This window comes from Syngnathus acus, chromosome 15 (genome assembly GCF_901709675.1).
Source record: "Syngnathus acus chromosome 15, fSynAcu1.2, whole genome shotgun sequence".
NCBI classification, from domain to species: Eukaryota; Metazoa; Chordata; class Actinopteri; order Syngnathiformes; family Syngnathidae; genus Syngnathus; species Syngnathus acus.
In genome coordinates, this window is record NC_051100.1 from 12,982,415 (window position 1) to 12,992,050 (window position 9,636).

The following is a 9,636-nucleotide window of genomic DNA, read 5'->3' on the forward strand; positions in this document are numbered from 1 at the left end:
GTGAAGAACAACTCGTCTTTGTGGTCCAGACACCTGTGCTGAGCAGGGGAAAAACCCAAACCAGGAGGAGACGACCATCGACCATCGACCATCGACCAATCACCACACAATATTTTGCATGCTTGAATATTCATATTGTGTTTCTTTAAAACTGGGCAACCCGGAAGAATGTGTTGTCTCTTGATGGTCACAAGAACACACGAATCTTAGTGTGAGGGACCCGGGGGACCCAGGCGCCTGTATTAGTTTGCTTTGTCAGGATTAAACAATTGGTAAATTCGGCCTAATTGATTTATTGGTCTTCTCTTTGACAGAACGAACTCGCAAAATTGTTAGGTGTACCAGTGTGTGGATTAGGACGTAACGATTCATGTGTTAAGTGTTGATCATAATTTGGAGTCAGATCAATAACTAAAATCCGTAGCCTAACAAAACAAAACACCGTTCGGGACAGAGAGAGGCCGCTGCGTGTGCACGCGCCGCCATCTTACTTGGGCCGGAGGTCAGTCTAGTGCGCATGACAAACCAACTTTGCTGAGATGAGCTCTTGAGCGCTGAGATGAGGAGACGAACGCGTTTTCTACCCACAAAAACATGGCAGAAAAAAGGAAGAAAACTTGTCATTTTAACAGTGAATGGGAGGAAGAGTTCTTTTTTACTAACGTGAACAAAAAATGTGTGTGTCTCATTTGCGGTGCGACTGTGGCGACGACTAAGCGGCACAACGTGGAGAGACACTTCAGTACATTTCACAAAAGCTACCATGTTAACTACCCACCAGGCAGCGCACTACGGATGGAAAAAGCCCGCGGGTTAAAGGCAGCTTTCGGCAAACAGCAGTCTTTTTTTACGAGGCCGGTGGAAAACTCTCAAAAAGCAACCGAAGCCTCATTTAGAGCTACACATTTTTTGATAAAGAAGAAGAAGGCGTTCTCAGACGGGGAGGTTCTCAAAGAAGCAATGATGATTATTGCGAACACTGTGCTTAAAGATGAGAAGAATGGAACTGATATCCTCTCCACTCTCTCCGATGTCCAGCTGGGGGCGAGCACGATGGCTAGAAGAGTGTCTGCTATGTCTGGGAACTTGACAGAGCAGCTGGACCGGTATCTGGCAAGGTGCGACTGGTTTAGCATCCAGTGCGACGAGTCTGTGGACAACAGCAGTTATTCGGATGGTATTTGATGATTTCTTTACTAAAGAACTCCTGACACTACTGCCCCTGAAGACAACTACGAGGGGAGTTGACATTTATAACGCGGTAAAGAGTTTTTTTGTGGAGAAAAAAGTACCACTGCAAAAGCTGGTATCGGTGACCACAGACGGAGCTCCCGCTATGACCGGCCGGCATGCAAGATTCATCGCACACTGTAAAGGTGACACAGACTTCCCACCATTTCTGCATTACCACTGCATCATTCACCAGCAGGCGTTATGTGCAAAAGTGACCGGCTTTGAGCATGTGATGACTCCCGTCGTGAAAATCATAAACGGAATCCGCTCCAAAGCGAAACAGCACCGGACATTCAAGGTGCTATTGGAGGAGCTGTCAGCTGAATATGGTGACCTGTTACTGCACACAGAAATCCGATGGCTGAGCAGGGGACGGATTTTGCAACGTTTTTTGTCGCTTTTGGGTGAAATCAGAGAGTTCATGCAGTCCAAAGGTGAAGACACCTCGCTGCTGGAGGACACTGAGTGGATACTTGACCTTGCATTTTTAACCGACAGCAGCCATGAAGGTTGCCAGCCTGTTTGGTTCAACCTATCTGTGTGAATCAGCCTTTTCTGACATGAACTTCATTAAGAACAAACACAGAACCCGCCTCACTGATGCACATCTGCAAGAGTCACTCAGAGTTGCAGTGTCAACTTACATCCCAGATTACAGTACACTGGTGAAGAGCATGCAATGCCAGGCTTCCCACTAACATTAATGTTCAGTGTCTTCACATAGAATATCATTAATAAAAATATAAAATTAAAGGTACACTGTGTAACTTTGTTATTTCAGAAGTGTATTATCAAAGTGGTCGCCCTTTGCATTATTCGGTGCCCTTGAAGTAGCTCCCAACTTCAAAAAGGTTGGTGACCCCTGCTCTAGACTTTCTTGCTAAGTATCACACAATAATAATGATGAGGAAATAATCAGATACCGCTCATGCATACACTCCAACAAACGTTAAGTAGATGTGAGATAACTTGCATGGTCTACTTAAACAAACATTGAGTAAATATGGGATAACTTAAAAACTGTCCCGGTCAACAACAATTTATGAATAGAACCTACAAGGTATAAAAGAGAAAGAACTTCTCTTGAACTAAACAAAGAACAAAGGTGTTCTGTTCATAACTAGTGAGGGCCTCTCATAGATAAGAAAAGGACTTTTTGTATTTCAACCCCATTCCTTCACTAGCTAGCTCACATGCCATTTTGTGGTCAACATTAGTTATGTGTACTTCATGTGAACTTTTGGGTTGAAGTAACTCACAGATGCTTTCAACAAAAAAGTCTTTCCAATTGTGTCTCATCTCAAGTCTTTGGGATCATCAGATCTGCGTAGTTATTGGAAAGTTCCACCAACATTTTAATATCAACATTCTTTCATGGTCTGCCTGGGTGTCCTGGCTGAAGATCCTAGGGAAAAGACCCTAAACAAGCAACTGCAGATTGGCCATAATATAGCATTGAGGCCGCTGCAACCCCGGTTTGAATCTGGTTAATAGCAGAATAAAATTGTTGCAGAGTTGTTTTTTATTCCCCCGAAACAGTCTTCCGTTAGACCAAGACAAATTTACATACACACAAGCTTACAGACAATGACAACTTCCCAAGGGGCTCGTGGCTCGTTCCTTGCCCTGAAGGTACAGCCAAAACGATTCCTAACACGTACTAATCAAGTCCGAACCAATTCCTAACCAAATCCTAACAAGCCCCTGCAGGTCTTAACCAGGGTTCAAGGAACCAATCAGATGGTCCGAATCCATTCACGGTGGATGACAGCAGTGATAAACACAGTGATATTTGAGAAGTGAAATGAAGTTTATAGGATTTGCAGACAGTGTGCAATCATTATTCAAACAAAAGTAGGCAGGTGCATATATTTGGGCACACCAAAAGAATAATGACATGAATATTTAGTAGATCCTCCTTTTGCAGAAATAACAGCTTCTAGACCAGTGGTTCTTCACCTGGGTTCGGTCGAACCCTAGGGGTTCGGTTAGTCGGTCTCAGGGGTTCGGCAGAGCTTCCACTGCGGAGGTCAAAACACACCTGATTTATAAATTCGCATATCTGAACTGGTCTTGCAAAGGCAACAGCAGAAGTCACACTGATTTGTTTTTATGTCATTTGTCGTGAATTCATGCATTGTGTTGGTTTTATTCTTTGAACAAGGTTGTGTTCATGCACGGCTCATTTTGTGTGCCAGCAAAAAACATCTATGTCTTGAATTTGGAAAAAAAAAACATGGGGTTTTTTTTCACTAAAGAGGGGTTCGGTGATTGCGCATATGAAACTGCTGTGATTCGGTACCTCCAAGAAGGTTAAGAACCACCGCTCTAGACATTGCTTCCAATGAGAGTCTGGATTCTGGTTGAAAATATATTTGACCATTCTTCTTGACAAATCTGTAACTCCTATAAACTTTATTGCACTTCTCATATATCACTGTGTCTGTCTGCTATATAATATATTTAACTGAAATTGCTGATCCGAACAGCCAATGATTTATAAAAGGAAAATCTTGAAATTGATTAGGGGTGCCCAAACCTTTGCATACAACTGTATATGACCAAATATTTGAGGTCCAATCGAGACTTGAACCGAGATCACTGGATTTAGAGTCCATAGCGCTCATGGAACCCTCAGGTGTGGGGAAGCGTACGAGTTCATGGGGCAGCACACAAGCTGCTACCATTTCGCAAATTTTTCCCAGCTAAATGACAAAATATTTGAGGGCCAACCGAGACTTGAACTCGGATCACTTGATTCAGATTTCCAACCATTACACCATGGAACCCTGTGAATGACCCAAGCAGGAGCATCATTTTTCTGAGCGTAATGCACTAACTAAGGCTACTAAATTGACAAAAGTAGTGGCGGCAGGGCTTACACACTCACAGGGCTGTACACAAAGTACTGAATTGGAATTTCCAAATTCTTGTTTCAAGTACACGACTACAAATTGTAAGTTCCATCAAGACTTGAACTTGTATCTGTCATGAAACGGATGGAGCAGGGCGACCAAATGCAGCTTGGACGAGGGTTTATTGAAGGGAACTCAAAAGGCAAACTGACATGACTTAACAAAACAATAACTTGACTGACTGGGACGTAAAACAAGAAGACAGCAGGACATAACGACAACAAGACAGTACGACAACAACGGGAACCAAAAAGACATCAAGACAACAACAATGATCCGACAGGGCTTGAGGGGCAGACAGGACTTCTATACACGACAGGTAACAAGAGGCAGGTGAGAATCATCAAACTAATCATCGGCACACAGGAGGGGAGGAGCGAGCACACAGACAGAAACCATGACAACATACACGTAGTGGAAAGGCTGGGGACGAGATGTGACAGTATTGCTAGTGAAGAGAGAGCAACAGCAATCTGTACGTATTCTATTAGGCTAGACAATCTCATGGACGTTTTAATGTTCATATCATGCAATTATTTTCCTTAGTTTATATAAACATAACTGCTCAATCAGAACACTAATACAACACACACATAGGCACACACACACCCACACACACAGGGGGGTGACGCCCCCCACACTCAGGTACCAAATGGTCATGTGCCAAGTTCCCGCCTTTCCGGGCAGTATAAAAGAAGTTGACCTGGAGAAGGAAGCTGTTGTTTCATCTGCTGCCGTGCCTCGTGTATTGGCGGCCATTAAACAACCCAAGATCTTGCCAATAAAGAACCAACTCTATACTCCACATCTTTGTTGTTCCTGCCTCAACATCGGACATCCCGCACAACACGCAACACTAGATTCAGAGTGCTCAAAATCACACCATGCAAACATTACACGGTAATCCAGAAGAGCATTAGCTTTAAAAACATCCAAGATCTAAAGTAAGTTCCACCAATTGACATAGTAACTCGGAAAACACTTACTTTATCAAATACTATATGACCAAATACTGTATTTGAGGTCCCACTAGAATAGAATAGATCTTTATTGTCATTGTCACACATGTACAACGAAATTTAAAAAGTGCCAACCGATCAGTGCATAAAATAAAAAATAAATAGAATAAAAAGATAAAAAAATACAAGCTAAAAACCCACAGAAGAACATAATAACATAATAAGAACATAAGACATAGTCATTCCTTTTTAGCGGCATTTAATGTGACTACCGCTGTAGGGTAAAAACTGTTGGCGAATCTGCTAGTCCTTGACCTAATTGATCTGTAGCGTCTGCCTGATGGCAACAGTTCGAAAAGGGAGTGGCCAGGGTGGGAAGTGTCCTTCAGAATGTTCTGTGTTCTTTTGAGTCAGCGGGTTCTGTGTAGGTCTTCCAGTGTGGGGAGAGGGCAGCCAACGATCTTCTGTGCTGTGTTGATGACCCCTTGGAGCTTTTTCACTGAGACTTAAAACTCAGATCACTGGATTCAAAGACCAGAGTGCGGACCATTACACCATGGAATAGACACACATACACGCACGCACACATGCACGCACACACGCACACACACACGAACATAAACTATGTTGTGCAGCTGTATAATGTGGACATTATTCTCCAAATCTACATGGAAATTATAATGAATAAGTCAGAAAAGACTAACTATGGCAAAAGGATAGCGAAGAATGAGAATATCATCGAATGACAAGATGAACAATAAAAGCAACTCGAAATAAGCGACATGGGCATGAAACGTTATTAACGTTCATAAGGACCGATTTAACTTCTGTTCCCCAATTTAATCTCCAGTAGTTTGTACTCTGATAAGTTGCACTCACTGAATGTCTTCTTGGATGGATGAACTGGAAGCAGTTCTGGAGTGGGTCTGCAGTCAGCTGGCCAAGCCAAGAAGGAAAGAGTTGGCGTGACAGTTGAAGGAAAAAAAAAAGGAAAAAGGAAACACAGATTAGAGGCTGGTTTCGCCCTACACGTGGTCAGGGGAGCATTGTAGCGGAGTGTCGCACACTTGGCTGTTGCTGACTCAGAGAGCTTCTGGCTCACGTTTGCCGAGGTGTCCCTGGCACACTATACAAAGCAGACAACACTGACAAATACATTTAGAAAAAGTTGTTTCCAGCCAGTCTCAAACAGGGGGTGTTTTGCGTCTTAGAAGAACATGATGACCACTACGCTATGGAAACTGCTGTGACGTCATTTTGAGAAGCCCGGCAACAAAAAAGTTCAACAAAAGTGAGTGTGGAAGAAAGCAGGCACTTTTCAAAACTGTGCCAGGAAAAGCAATTTTTTCATACAAAGAAATAGGCTCCGCGTCGGGGAATTGAAGCCCGATTTGCCGAGCCGAGGCTGTGAGTCGTTTCGCTAAAGCAGGGGTCGGGAACCTTATTGGCGGACAGAGCAATACATGCCCATTTTTTACAAATAATTTCCCGTGAGAGCCATACCATTAAAAAAAAACGATAGGCTAGATACAATTAAATGCATGTATTTTAATTAAGACCAACTGTTAGGGTGGTGCTCACACGGAGACTGCTGGTGTCCTTCTATCGCTGCTCCATAGAAAGCACTTTAACGTACTGTATATGTGTTTGGTACTCCAGCTGCACTGCTGCTCAGAGGAAAAAGCTCCAAGGGGTCATCAACACAGCACAGAAGATCATTGGCTGCCCTCTCCCCACACTGGAAGACCTACACAGAACCCGCTGTCTCAAAAAAACACAGAACATTCTGAAGGACACTTCCCACCCTGGCCACTCCCTTTTCGAACTGTTGCCATCAGGCAGACGCTACAGATTAATTAGGTCGAGGACTAGCAGATTCGCCAACAGTTTTTACCCTACAGCGGTAGTCACATTGAATGCAGCTAAACGTAAATGATTATGTCTGTGTATGTTCTTCTGTGGGTTTTTAGCTTGTTTTTTTTTATCTTTTTATTCTATATATTTTTTATCGCATGCGCGGATCGGTTGGCACTTTTTAAATTTCGTTGTACATGTGACAATGACAATAAAGATCTATTCTATTCTATTCTACTCTAACATATTTTGCAAGAACCACACGGGAGACAAGTAAGTCCTTTTAGACACCTGCAGGTGGAGAGTCCATTCGTCGCTGTGCGTACAGCGATGATCGAATGAGGTCTGACTCAGGCCTCATGCAGGAGCATTTTTCTTGAGAGAAACAGAGTGGGGGTGAGAGTGGGAGTGAGAGTGAACAGGATGGGGTTAAAGCCCCTGGCCTGCTGATCAAAGCATAGCAGGGGGTCTTTTACGACGTTGTGTAAACAAGGCAACTTTGATTGCTTCCTCTGCAGTTAGTCAATCAGTTCAAAAGATCTTAGCACTTTGTTCTACTACTTTTTTTAAGACAGGACAAGCTAGGTAAATTATTACAGGTTACATTTCAACATAATCATACGATGAAGATAATCTGTAAACCCTAACATATCCCTCCTGTTTTATCATATGATTATGTCAATCCCAATCAATCAAACATAAGTAAGAAAATACAATGACAGCAATAATTCCCAGTGAAGATGAGGTTTTCCCTCAATACTCCAGTCCAAATTTTGTGTCAGTGAAAAACCTGCGGCTAGATATTATTTTGCAGGAAAAGTCTCACGCGGTCCCTCTGCCTTAGGCGACCAGAATGTTATCAATAACAACAGTTCAAGATAAAAATTGCTCGTGATTGTTCAGCCGTTGGGGGCTTGGCACGCCCGCTGGTGGAGGGTGAGCACAATTCTCACCCCCTTCGCAGCTCTGCTCCGTCCGGGGAGAACTTGGAAATATCTGCCGCGTGGTCGTTGTCTTCAGTGGCTCAGGGTGGACTACCTGGCCACCAAGGGGGAAGAGGATTATTCTGCCTCTGTTTGAACTGGGGGGGGGGACGCTGTCGATGGCGGATCTGGTTCCTTGCAGGAACCCTTCACTGGGGCGCACTGGGACAGATGATACCACGTATCTCCATCAATTCTGAGTCCTTACTTCACGTGCTCCTCTTTTTAATGTTTTGGTTGCCCTGGTTACAGAGGCGTTGCTACACTAAAGGGAGGGGAGATTGTGTCTGTAGCAACGCTGATTAGCTAAGGAATGTAGTGTGGTGTGAATTAGCACTTCATTGTCGGCCCGTGACCCCCGCAGAATTTGTCCTCTTTCCTCAATGGCTGACTCGTCCTCGAGTGTGATCAGATAACTTGAATTGCCGCTTTCCTGTGGAACAATGCAACTAAACCTTTGCTAACTTTATCTACTTGGTAAATTAACACACAATAATAATGAGTAACTTGTCCTAAACACTTCAACACACATTAAGTAAATGTGAGGTAACTGGTATGCAGTTCCTTAAACAAACATTGAGTAAATATGGGATAACTTGTATGCAACAACTTCAAACTGTATATAACACTTAACAAAGAAAAACAGTTCTGATCAGCAACAATCTATGAACCAAACCTACAGTTAACTAAAAGGAATGAAGTTTCTTTGAACCAAATAAGAACATTTCGCCTATGCAAATAAGCTCTGCTCATTGTTAGTGAAGGCCTCTTACAGGAACAAAAACACACAGACAACATAAGGACAGGAAGGATACATATGGCTGACAGGGATCAAAAGACATCCCTGTCACTAAAGAGGAAGAACCTAGATAAAAGGAAAGTCATAAACTCGTAAAGACAAGGCCTCCAGGTCTGGCAGGCCAAGGCTTCACTTAAATCATTCCAACATTTTCCTCCTGTTTATCACATATTTGCTAAATTTTTACATCACCAAAAACAACCACTTCTCTCGATTTTCAGTTGTCGGATCACAAGTATGAGCACAAATATGTTTACACCAAAAAGGATAAATGTTGCGACATTATCATTCGGAAACACACAGATCTGGGAAAAAGTCTGTAAACTCAAGTGCAAAAATTACATCATCATCATCGTTATCATCAACATGCTGGCGTTCAGGCATTAGGCATACCCGGGGTTATCTTGTCTTCCATGGGCGATATTGCTGTAGTGATGACGATTAAACAGAGCACTCAGACATGCAATACAACAACATCCACACAAGGTGAGTATAGCAGTAATTGAGGACACAAGGGCTTTATACTTCCCAAAAGCAGTCATCCACTTGTAGTGCTCTTTCATCCTCGTGTTGAGGGATTGCAAGCTTGCAATCGCCTTCGTCAGGCTCCCATCAGGGGCGGTGTCGTTCTGGATGAAGGTGCAGCATTGTTCTCTGAACAGCAGACCCTTCCTTTCTCAGACAACAACATAACAAGAGCATTGCGGTTCTGGATTGACATCAGGGAAGGCGTGGCTAGCTGTTCGTGCACTGCCTCAAGTCCCGCTTGTGTCCGTTTGCCCAATTCCTGCATGTTGCAATGGATGTAATTTATCCTGTCAACGTTCTTGTTCATTGTACACCAGCAGCAAATGGAGGACTCCCATCCCGCTGCAATTTGGTCAATTAATTCT